Raw genomic sequence first — 12,933 nt, 5'->3', positions numbered from 1 at the left:
ACCAAAGTCCCCTCTAAAGCATCACTTCCACTTCAGAGATATGGAGAGAAGAGAGCGAGGGCTGGAAGTAGATAGATGGTGATTATTCAGGCACAATCCCTCTTCGCTTTCTCCTCTCTCCATTGATCCCGTCCCATCAGAGAGGCTATAAATATTAATATGAGGGCTTTGTTTTAGCAACCTGTATGAAGATCAGAGCACAGAACAATAGAAGTATCTGGACATGTTTTTTTTTTTTTTTTTTTTTGCATTTTGCAGGCAGCCAGACAGGCAACCTGCAGAGTGTCCTTGGGGGAGGGGGGCCTGAGGGGGAGCCCAGCCCTGAGCCCAGTGCCTCGGGCTCTGTGCGTTCATGTCAAGGGCAGCTCAAGGGGAACTGCTGATGTAAAAGTCTGGTTCACAATTAGCCTTTCACAAGCAGAAATGTGGTGGATAAAACAGTAGTTTGTAGTTTGTGTCAGATTTTTGTGTGTTTTCACACAATAACTAAGGCAGCAAAACAACAATTTAACTACATACCTTTGCAAATTATTTATTAAAGGTGAAACTCATCAGAATTACCAACACTTGTTTATACTCACTACAAATGAGACTGTATGAGGCCAGAGGTAGCATTTTATTTTAATTAGAATTTAAATAAGGAGTTCAACATTTTTTACCATGTTTTCACAATTGGGCCATAGATGCTCTCTCAACCAGTGTGAATCATTTCCTCTAGTATTGTTACAGTGTGAAAGTAAGATGAGAGCCACTAGAAACTGGAGGAAAACATACATAAAACTGGTTCTGATTTGGGGAATGTGCCTTTTGGCTTTGTGTGTGTGTGTGTGTGTGTGTGTATGGGGGGGTGTCGATGAGGAAATACTCACATGGTTTTGAAACTCAATATAGACTGTATATTGTAAATAAGCCAAACTAAAAATAAAGGTTTCAGGTCAGCACCAATCTACAATAAACGACTGATCGCAGTCAAAATCGCAGCAAATCCAACCGAAACTATCCACATGCAATCCTGTATAACAATTAAGTTCCTGTGCCACTAAATTGCAGCAACTATAATCAGTGGATCTGAATGAATGAAGCACTGTATTTAATAACAGAGAGCTTCAGTAGTTGGCTGTTGGGAGTGGGGAGTGGTGGGAGTGGCGGTTGTATAATGTGCGAAACTCTCATGCAACAGACCCAATTTTAACTCCCATACAGTATATGATTACTGTAGGTCCAGGCATCAGAAGTACTTTAAGGTTACAGAAAGATCATGGTTGTGCTTAATAGTGAATATGTGCATGCTTTTATTCTGTTTGGGTGAACTGACCCTTTAACTCAATTAAGGAGAGAATATAAAAAGATGAGATAGGTCAAATGAGCCATTGTGGATTTTCTCCTCCCTCCCTCTCAGTGCCATTTAGTGTCTTGAAATAATATGTGCTTGTGTGTTAGGTGACCTCCATTTTCTGAAAATGACCTGACTGATAGTGTGAGCGTCTGGGGTCACGGTGCCCCTCCACTTGGTTAAACGTTTTAATGTTTTACCTGACATCATAGTGTTCACAAACCGGAATCCTCCCTGTGATGGTGCAGACAGTGATGGAGGGTCTGGTCTGCTAAGATTGCAAAGTAAAAAAAAAAAAAAGATAAAAAAAATTGTCAAAATGAAACCCAGGCAATGGTTTGACCCAGAAGAGAGAGAGAGAGAGAGAGAGAGAGAGAGAGAGAGAGAGAGAGAGATGGTGTGCAGTGGCAAAATGGATCCCTACGGTTAATGGGAGTTTTTGATTTACAGCAGATGTTGGCCAACTCCTTTTCAATCTAGAAACAATACGTGTGACATGGGGCCCATTTCTAGAAGGGAATGAATCGATGATACAGAATGGTGCGTGTGTTTTATGAGTAGCTGGACTGGCTTGGCTGTGGGGGTTTGACTGATGCAAGCCATCCAAGCTGATCCACAGAGCACAGGAGCTGCCGAGGCAGGAAGCTGATTTTTGTGCTATGAGTTACTCTCAGAATTCCTAAAGATTCTTTACACAATTGAATCAAAATAATAGTCTGTTTGTTGAATGATGGATGAAAAAAGATTTTTAAGTCTCAACTTGCAACTTTAAATAATAATGTTCTTTTCCTGTTTGTGGCTCACTTTGCAATAAAACTTTTAAAAATTGAAAAGCAGGAGGCACTACATTTGTCTCCTGCTTTTTTACAGAACAACAAAGCCATGCACCTAAAAAACAATTACAATCAAAAAAAGAAGGACTCTTTTTTTAGCTTCCACACATAGTCTGTGTAATCTCCAGAGCATTCACACATATACCACGTCTGGGTAAAGTCCAGAGATGATCAGGAATCTAGCAAATCCGTTAAAGAGGCTTTTGATTCTAGTGGGCTGCTAAGGATAAAGTTAGAAGAGAGCTGTGGGATATGATCCATGTGGCCTTTCTACACAAATTTATCACAAGAAGACTTTTACTTGCTGAGAAGAGTTTTAATATGGGACCTTTAAGGAATTTGGAAAGACTGTCACGACAGTGATTGATAAATTAAATAGACTTCTAGGTTTTTTTCAAAAGTTTTTCCTATTTTTGAGTCAACTTCACAATAATTACTTATAGTGTGATTATAAAAATCTGAGTTTGAAAGGAAAATGGAGACAGAGTAAACGTGTGATGTGACACACCTCTCAGGTAAATGTTGAATCACAAGGGGACACAAAGAGCTGCGCTGTGAATTTGAAAAATTCTTATAATCGAAATAAAGTTTGGTTATGTTAGAAATTATCAGCACATTTCAAATAATGAAAATGACTTTTTCATGTTGTTGGAAATGAAATGCACAGGCCTGATTTTAAACTCGGGGTAAAAAACAAAACAAAACACAAAGAGGTTCAAGACAATAGAAGAGGGAGGAAATAATCAGGGCTCATTAAAGTCCACGTATTATGAGAGAAAAGCAAGGGGAAGCCCTAAACTAGCAGCTACCAAAATATGCCACGTTTGGGGAAAAATTTCAAACGTAAAAGCTGAACAGAGGAGGAGGAAGGGGGGGGAGCACCATGTTCTATTACCTCTATTGTTCAAACAATATAAGAGCCACAGCCAATCAGAGACTAAAGCGGCAAAGTGCAGTGGGATGGAACAGATTCACTCCTGTTGGAAGTTTTCACCTTCTACTTCTTTTATAAAATTGAATCACGGTCAATTTAATGTTGAAGTGAAAACAGATCTCTACATAATCATCTAAATGAATGAAATATATAAAAGTGAAAATAATTGAATTAGGATTCACCTCCCAAAAAAGTAACTCACCTAAATCATCACTGGTGCAGCCAGTTGGTTTCAAAGTCACATAATTGTTTGAATAGAGATCAGCAAAATGCAGTGAATGTGTTTACAGGATTTTAGTATAAATCTACCTGTACAAGGTCCAGTTACAGGTGAATCAGTATTCTGGCCAAAATCAACACCATGAACACAAAAGAAAATTCTGAGAATGAACCCAAGAACATTTCCTAGTGATGGGGTGTTGGAAAATACTAAAACTCATTATTAATAAATGGAAGGCAAATGGCAAACTGCCTCAAAAACAAAGTGCAAGAAGGAAACCAGTGAGGCAGGTCACCAAGACACATTTCCCTCTTCTGAAGGAGCTACAAGCTTTATATTTTTAATTAATTTAGATTTACATTTTACTGGGGAAAAAAGCCAAATTAAATGAACCAGCATTGAATGCTGTAAAAAAACAACAAGAGGTGAAAAGCTCCAAGGGAGGTGATTGTTTTCTATACCTGCTGTGTAGACCTGACTGCTTTGACTGTATGAGGCTATTTCTCTGCTCCCTCTTAAAGCCTTATTGAGAGAACCAGCAAGGTATCTGCTTGCATTTAATTTCATAGCAAGCCACTTGAGAGTCTCCAGTTTGACCTGTAAACAAGTTTCTTTGAGTCCCAGCCAGCGGCGTGCCAGTGTCACCTATCTGCACCAGCGGCGAGCCGAGCCGAGCCCGTGTCACGCTCCGATAGCTCAATTTAAATGGAAATTGGAAGAACTGCTTGGAAGTGATCCAGCCATCCAGAACAATTAACCCATATTACTGGCAGGCCTTGAAGGAGTAATTTGACTTTGAATGTGAAACTGGAGGGAAACCTGCGGTATTTAATACAACTGGAGTCAAAATAGCCTCAAGTGGAGAAAAGATCCTGTTTGCCGCTTCTGGTAGCAAGGATTTAATATCAAACACTGTCTCTAAATATGAATAGCAATCCTTGTGGGAGTAAAGACTTTCTCCAGTTAGGATTTATATGAAATTAAATGTATTTTGTTACTACTTCATTCAAGCATTAATTACAGTGTATTGGAGTGGTTTTTATCACTGCTACTCAGAAAAGATGGAGTTCGCATCATGAGTCACTGACATGTTACTGCAAAAGTACAGCCAGCAGTTCACAGTAAATCAAATAAATCATAAATTATCATGAATATTTCCCATAATAAGGCCATGCACAAAAAAACTGGCAGATTGTATCAAAGGGCAGATGATAATTTGGGATATTAGGCTATATATAGACATTTTGGCTTGTTTATTTATTAATAATCGAAGTTGAACATCTAGAGTGTGAAAAGTCCTTCGTCACCTACACGTATACTCTGACCTTCTCCCTCCAAAGTCTTTCACAACTCTAAATTACATCAGCAAATGCAACTGTGATGTTTACCAGATGTCCATTCACGAGATATTTCACTCCCGGCAACTATGCCAGTAGGTGGTGGGCAGCTTGCTAAAAGACTGATAATGACCGATAACCCAGCATTAAATTAGATTCTAATGGTCAAATCGACTGTTCAATTCCCTGACTCTCTCTGTACTGATACATATTTTACCTCTTTGTTTCACCTGTGTTTTTTTATTTTTATTTTTTTTATATTCTTACTTTGTATCATGTGGGCAGATTTGTCAGAGTTTACAAAGAATTTAATTCAAATTGTGAGCCTAAACCATCTGCAATCACATTTTGTAGACTGGAAATAACTGTAGTGTTAGAAAAATTGTATTTTTGTCACCACTTAGGTGGAGTTTGATTCAACCATTGATTGGGCAATCAGAGTTATACAAATACTGTAATTACAATAAGTACAGCCTTTGAAATCCGTCAATTTGAAATTAAACACACAATCACAACAAACAGAAGGCTCGGCTACACTGAAAAACTTGGCAAATCAAACACATACTAATTTCTACACAAAGCACATCATTGCTAAAAGTCTGTCGGTTCCCTCGTCCCCCCTGTGGCTTCGTCACAAACGAGTTAGAGGAAAGGCAATGGGGGGGCACAGAAAAGAAAGGCAAAAGCATCTGAAATCACAGCACTTTGTATGCAGGGGACTGAAGCGTGTTGGACTTTTGAGTCAGTCAGGTAATGGGTGAAATTGTGTCTGCTGCACAGCTTATAAATCGCAGTGCTGGCAGTATTTATCTATGTCTCAGACAATCCTGCTGGGAGATGGGAACAGTGAAATGAGAATCAACAGCCTGCCTCTCCTCCCCTCAGCTCCCGTCAGGTCATTTCACCCCTGCAACCCTCCTCTCAAAGGCAACATGTGAGCAGAAACTGATAAATATAAAGCAAGTTGAGAGCCGCTTGCATCTGCCCTCTGCAATTCGCCACAATTCCTGGGGTCATTTTAATGTATTTTGTCCAAACCGAAAGGGAACCGGACTAAGCCACCTCTCTCTTGCTGAAATTCCGTGTGAAGATATTCTGTGATGAAGTATTTATTCCTCTTTTCAACCACTGCCTGTTCACCACTCCTGCATTAGCCATCAGCTCTAATCCTTCACTGGATTTCCACTCTAACTTTGCATATTTCATCTCTCAAATCAAGGTTTTTAACACTGCAGTGAAGGCAGGTCTGCGCTCTAATGAAAGACAGGCCACGGGATATTTCTAGTCTCCTATTCTAGACAATTGCCCTTTGGCTTTGCCTCCAACAGTCACACCTTGTTACCACATCTCTTAAGGATTGAGGGGGACAGAAGTGGACATGAGGAAAAGGGTGGATGGAGAGAAGAGGACGGGAACACAGGGAGGTAACAATAACATGCAATTTTAAGCCTCATTGTGATTCCGCTCTCATCTCGGTCCCAAGTGACATGCAGCGCGTCGCCCAGGATTCTAATCATTCCTGTTGTCAGATTGCTACCCCAAGTGAGATTGAGTTGACTGCTTGAACAAATTTGCAAAGTAACAATGCAATTTGCTCCAGGGCGCCTTGGGAGGGTTTGGGCCTTCAGATTGGTGCGAGAGACTCGCAGGAGATCGGGCTGGAAGGTTTTTGTCTTCTTAGAGAGACTTGTCTGCGAGTAAATTAATCTCACTGTTAATTAGGGGCGTGCAGCTCTCCATCCAAAGCCATTCGATGAGCAACTCGACACACGGTCCTCGATTCGATACAAAAAACAGTAACTTAAACCAGAACGAGGCTAAGAGGAGCCAAAGCAAATGAACACTCTGAACAGCTGTGTTACTGCTAACTGAAGCACTGCAGCTTTTTAGCTCTTTATCTACCTGTGAACACAGGAGAAGCCCCCGTACACCAGAGGTGCAGAGTCATAATTCTGAGGACTTGAGACTTGATTGAGTAACACTGATAAACTTTGCCTCACTATTTTTGACTTGAGACTTGACCTAACTTATTGTTAAAGGTTTATATTTTTAGACATTTGTATAAGTTTTGTTTTTGAGACCTGATTGGGTGATTAAAGGGCACATTCACTGATACTGCACTTACTTCTTTTGGTTCTAGTTTGAGTGGTACTGTAATGATTCATAATTAGTTAAGGCACCGAATGAGAATACGGTGAGAGGAGAGATAATGTTTAAAAAAAAAATGTAAAAAAGAAAAAAGAAAAAGGATTTATTAATGAAATGCAAACAAACAGAAAATCTCTCCCGAGAGCTAACAGGGGTAACAGCATAGACAAGCAACGGGGGATCTGTACGTAACAAAATACGGAACAAAGTGTCTAAAACAGAAGTCAACTAACTGGGATGAACAGAAAACCAAACTCATGCCTAAACAGAGACCGATTAACAAAGACAAACAAATACCAAAACTCACAGAGATAAACAAACTGGGACAAATGAAGGACCAAACCTCAGACCAACACAACAGTCCAAACCAGAAGTGTATGTCCTCTAGCGGCGTGTCGGCCTGGGCATGAACAAAGTAACAAAACACACGAACTGGGGAGGAAGTGTGGGGAGAAGTGGGTTTAAAGAAACAGGCGGACAGGTGAAACTAATAAAGACTAACAAGGTGAGTAAAAAAAACAAAAAGACCGACGGCATACGCGGCTAAGGTGCTACGAAATATTAGCCATGAACGGGAAGTGAAGAGCGAAATTAAAACAAACAGAAGTCCAGGATCATCACAAGTACATGTAAATGAATTCCATTAAACCATCCTCTGACTTCCCTATATTAGAATATTTCTCTTCTTCTTGCTGAGAAAAGCCTCCAGATGACATCACTTGAAGGAGCCTTCAGTTTAGATTATGTTGTCTTGAGTTTGTAAACATGGTCAACCTGCTTTTCCAGAGCTGCTCCAGACGGCATCAGCTGAAAAACTCCTCCGGGCCATGTCCTCCAGAGGAGTTTTTCAGCTACATGCAGAGAAATATTTTAATGGAGGGAAGTCAGAGGGAAGTTGAAAATAGGTGAAATCACCCTTTAATAGGGAAAGCATGCAAACCTGGCAACCTACCAGGACGCACAGCAGACGTGCACAGGCTAGAGCAGGTGGCGGGTCTCAAAGAGGAGGCTTTTTGAAAAAAAGAACTGGATTTAAGGATCATGTTTATGGCGATATGCAATGCCTGCAGCAACATCCACCTTCATCCCACAGCCACACAAAAAGGGACACGGATGTTTCTTTTCAAATAGCATACAAAAGTAATACACCTTTAGCAGCTATGTTTGAATTAGTACAAGATATTTAAGGTTTTCTCGTAAAAGGCGGTTGACACGCTGTGAAATCTGGTCGAAACTTTAGATTAGTGTGACTGCACCATGAGGACAGGAGACATGTTCAACTATCCAGCTGCATGTGGTTGAAAGCTTGACATGAACAGTTGTTGCTCTTTAGATGCTGGTGATGTCCTCTGTCAAGTCCCACCAGCTGTGCGTCCTTATATACCGGCACAATTCAGGTGTTGTGATTAATTCTATTAAAACTACTACAACTCTGTATTAGCATAATGTCATTTTTGTTTTGTTAATATATCAGCTTCCACCCATGGAAACATATAGTAACTGTGTTTCTATGTAACAGATGTTATTGTTACAAAGGTGAGTAAACTGGTATTAATGCTATAAACAAGACAAATACTTGTTGAGATGCTGCGGTTACCTCTCCACCAGGTGAACAGGTGGAGCTGCTCCACAGTCAGGCATCTGTCCAGGTGCAGTTCATTAACCAAACTGTGGAACTGTCTCCCAGCTGTGTCCTGGTTTAGATTAATTTAATAAGCCAAAGTTTCACATGTGCACCAGGCTGAAAGTTTGTGTTGCAAACTAGCATTGGCCAGCAGGCCGACACTGACTTCATCCTGTTGTTCTCTGGTTTTCTCCCCTTCTGTGACACATCCCCGCACCCCCTCAGTCCTCAGCAGTGAAGCCCATGATATTAAAACTCGATGCCCGTTCTGCCCATGGATTCTGTCACTGTTGGGGAACTTCTGTTCTATATATATATATATTTGGTATTTTTGCCCCTATCTGACCACCCCAAGAAAAATTTTTGTGATCCACCCCTGTGTTACTCTCGTATTGCTGTCGAACAGTCATGATTAAAACACTCATCTGACAGTCTGTGCACTGCTACATCAAATGTTCATGTGGATAGTTTCTAAGAAAACTCAGATTAGACCAATACAACAGTATCGATTTAGAGAAATATCTTTTATTCACTTCACTGTAACAATATTGTTTGTGTGCACCAAACAAATAAACAAAAACTAACAAAAGTTATCTTCTTCTTTATAACCATGAATACAGTGTTTGCACTATAATCCTCACGACAACCTCTGCTCTCCAGCACTGTAGTGAAACAAGCCAAATAAAACTCCTGTGTAAAACACTCCCAACAAAGACAGACCCCCAGACCAAATGTCCATAACGTTGTTTGTCACCGCCTCTTCATACCCATAACAGTGTTTCTTGACTCGTTGTCATGGAAACAGCCATTACTGCCTTCGTCATCATAACTACAACAGTAATAACATGGTTAATGTTGTCGAACACTCATGATTAAAACAAACATCTGACAGTCTGTGCACTGCTACATTAAATGTTCATGTGGATAGTTTCTAAGAAAACTCACAGTGGTGATAACTCCCCAAGTACAAATCCTGTCATTCAATACAATTTGTTTTAACCCAAATCCCAATAAAAATACAATGTATAAATAAAAAAAGTTGAAAAACAGAAATGTTTGATGAACTAAGTACTGTATCTTTATTGTATCTGCCTCTTTCTGCTGCACGGATGGTACCAGTTTTACAGAAATCTGTAGAGAGACATGTTCATGTTCCTCACAGATGATTCTGTCAAGCTGTTGTTTGCTGCAGGGATTTTGTTGCTCTATGTTCAGCTTTTTAAAAAAAACTCCAAAGGTGTAATGTTGGATTCAACTACGGGGGACATACTTGGCCAGGTCAGAAGTTTCTTTTTTTGTTTTTTCTCCTCTTGTGTGATTTTTGCAGCATGTTTGGGATCTTCTGCCAAGCTTCTTGGGAGTGGGAGTCATTTTTTCATTCTGTACTTTACAAACTTGCATGCACAGTGCCATTTATAAATATCACCGCTCCTACACATTTTGCATTCATGCAGCCCCATATCAATACACTCGCAGCTTCGTGTTTCACCACCAGCACAGTGCGTTCGCTATAATAAACAGATTTTCATTGGTTTCAATTGAGCAAAAAATAAATTAATGAATAAGAAATGCTGCCAATGTTCATTGGGCTTCTTTTTATGTGCTTTGAAATTGTTGATTCTTGCAGTTTTGTTCCATTTTGTTCTTGGACTCTGGTTCTTGTGTGTAAAGGTGGTGGTGCACTGAATTTTGTTGCATGGTGTTAAAATCTACACGACTATAATACAAACAATTCCATCCACCGTACATCTGATTTGAAGCTCGCTAATTAACGTTTATCTTGGCAGATGAATGAATATGAAAAAATAACTGTAGAAACACTTATTAATAAAAGACATTTTTCTGAACTTTGGACAGAGACAGATTAGCTGTTTCCAGTCTTTATGTCAGGTTAAACTAACCAGCTATTTCTATCATTAATAAACAGGTATGAGACTAAAAGGAATCTGCTCATATGACTCTGCAATAGTTCAAATAAGTATAGTTCCCAAAATGTCCAACTTCTCTTATGAAGCTCTGTTGTGAGCTTGTAGTTTGGTATGGTATAAACATATAGTCAATATTAGTTAATAGTTAATATTATTTTTAGACATTCAAAAAACAGACAACCTCCACGACACTGCTGGGATGTTTCGTCTGTATTTATAATAAGACAAGTCATTTCATTGAACATTACAGCCTGACAAAATCCCATCACCACATAACATGAATATGAATCCATTTCTCGCTGTCATTTCAAGTATAATGATTAAAGATACCGTGACATGGTAATGCACTAAATGTAAAGCCCATTCATTTTCAGTGTGACAGTTGCTATTCTTCATAGCAATTACTCTATTATGGAATCCGACACATTTTAATAGAAATTACTGATTGGAGGTGGGAGAGAAGAGGCCAAGGTGTGTCAGACAAGTAGATTTGTCTTGGAACAAAATGACTTGTCAGTGAGTCTTTCTGAGATGTTGGCAGTAGATTATGAGGCCTTTCCATTAATATCTTCTTGGAAACAGGTTGAGGACAAATTTTGATATAATTCATTTGGTGGGAGGATCAATGAAATATTTCTGAAACACTGACAGATAAAGCAGTTCTCAAAAATTCACTGAAAAGTATCTAAAACTCCAAAATAAGCAAAAGCTTTTGTAAAATCAAGGGCACCACAACAACGGCAGGTAACCAGGTAAGCAATCAAATATGTGAACATATTGAAAATGTCCTGTTTTCTTTGGGTTATTGCCAGATTTCAGGATGGTTTTCCACTTTTACCCTTATTGCTCCATCCCACATTACATTACTACAGCAGTTACTCATCATGGAATATAGTGACTAAGAACATTTGCTTAAGTATGTCACTTGTTGAGCTACTTTTATTTCGGTGTTTCTACTGTGTGATGTAGTAAAAGCTCGTGTGCTGGTGGTGAAAGTACTCAACGGTACCTGAACCAGCACTGGGCTCCTGGAACCACCAGACAACCTACAGGGGAAGCAATTACCCACACATCAGCTGGCGGCCGGCTGCTCCCACTGGCAAACCAATCGCTGTGTTCTTTGAGGGAGAGAGTAAATGACTGAACGTTTTGAGATTAGCCCACCTAATCCCCAAATGAATGGCTCAGGGGGTTAAAAGAGACTTGTGCCAACATTTTCATCTGTATTGCCTGTTATTTATTATCTGTCACCTTCCATTCAATGTTTGTAATATTATTCTGGATTTTATTCGACTGCTAAGAAGAGAAAGGAATTGTTTCTTTATAAAACACCCTATAGTGCTAATATAAAAGGTATTTCACTTTGTGCCTTCATACTTCATCTGCTGTGGCCCTGACCCAAGGCTATGCACCCAGTGGTGTCATCGCTGATTACCAAGAAGCACAAATCTCTGCAGAACCCAGGAGCAGGCAAAACAAAACAACCCAGCGGAAATCAGAATGGCTAAGCACTGTCGCCATAATGTCAGCAGAGGATACGAGAATCCTTGTACAAAAAGGTATTTTCTCGCATTATGAATCAAGAAAATACCTTTTCAGAAAAGGCTGTGCCATGCGGGCATTTCCACCGTCTCTGTCAGACTTTGAACCCAGGATGAAGACTTGCACCGGCTGCTTTTATCTAGCTGAGATTGGTGATTAGATTGAAGAGCCCAGCAGAGGAGACACAAGTCTGCTCCTCCACACCCAGAGGAAAAGCGATGTTCCACAAGACTACACATTCATTACTCAGAATAAATCTCCATTAAACAAATGTCATACGCATAATTAGGCTATAGGAATAATTATAATTGTGATTACTTTCTCCATGGGCCGACCTATGTAAATTGTGATTGACACCCAGCAACGAAGTGCATAAATATGGAGAGATACATGGACCGATGCTGCGGCACAATAACAAGCAGCAGAATAGAGATGAGAAACAGGGCAGAGGTGGCTTTAAACATGCTACCACCACACGTCCATAAGATTTACAAAACTGAACAGAACTACAATGTGCTTCTTTGAGTGGAAGTAATTAACATTTAGAAAACAATGACAATACACATTATAGAACGGGCACTTAGTTGCTGGTTGAAATGTTTAAACCCCTGAGGTCACTTTAGTAAAAAGTAGTTTTCCCTTTGTTTGTATTGCAGTATACAGTATGTACACAAGAAAATACTCATGTAAAGTGCCTCAAATTTGCACCTCAGTACAGTAATTGAGTAAATATATGTAGTTATATTCTAACCCTGCTGGTAGGTACTTTTAGATTGCTGGCCAAAAGTCCCATCCCAGCCGATAAAGGCTATATTATTTTGGGATTGAGTGAGAATTGTAACCTGCTGGCAGCAAATGAAATCCAGGAGCTGACTAAAGTCTGTGGCATTTATTCTCTGGGCACCAGCAGTTTATCTTATATTTTTCTTCTGGTCCACACTGGTGGACCTGGGCCAACATCCCTGTACCTCAAGCCATTGTTGATGCTTACTGAATTTGTCTGGATAAAATATTAAAAGGTAAAGTTAACAAAT

Source organism: Channa argus, chromosome 6 (assembly GCF_033026475.1).
Source record: "Channa argus isolate prfri chromosome 6, Channa argus male v1.0, whole genome shotgun sequence".
Classification (NCBI taxonomy): Eukaryota; Metazoa; Chordata; class Actinopteri; order Anabantiformes; family Channidae; genus Channa; species Channa argus.
This window is presented reverse-complemented; position numbering follows the sequence as displayed.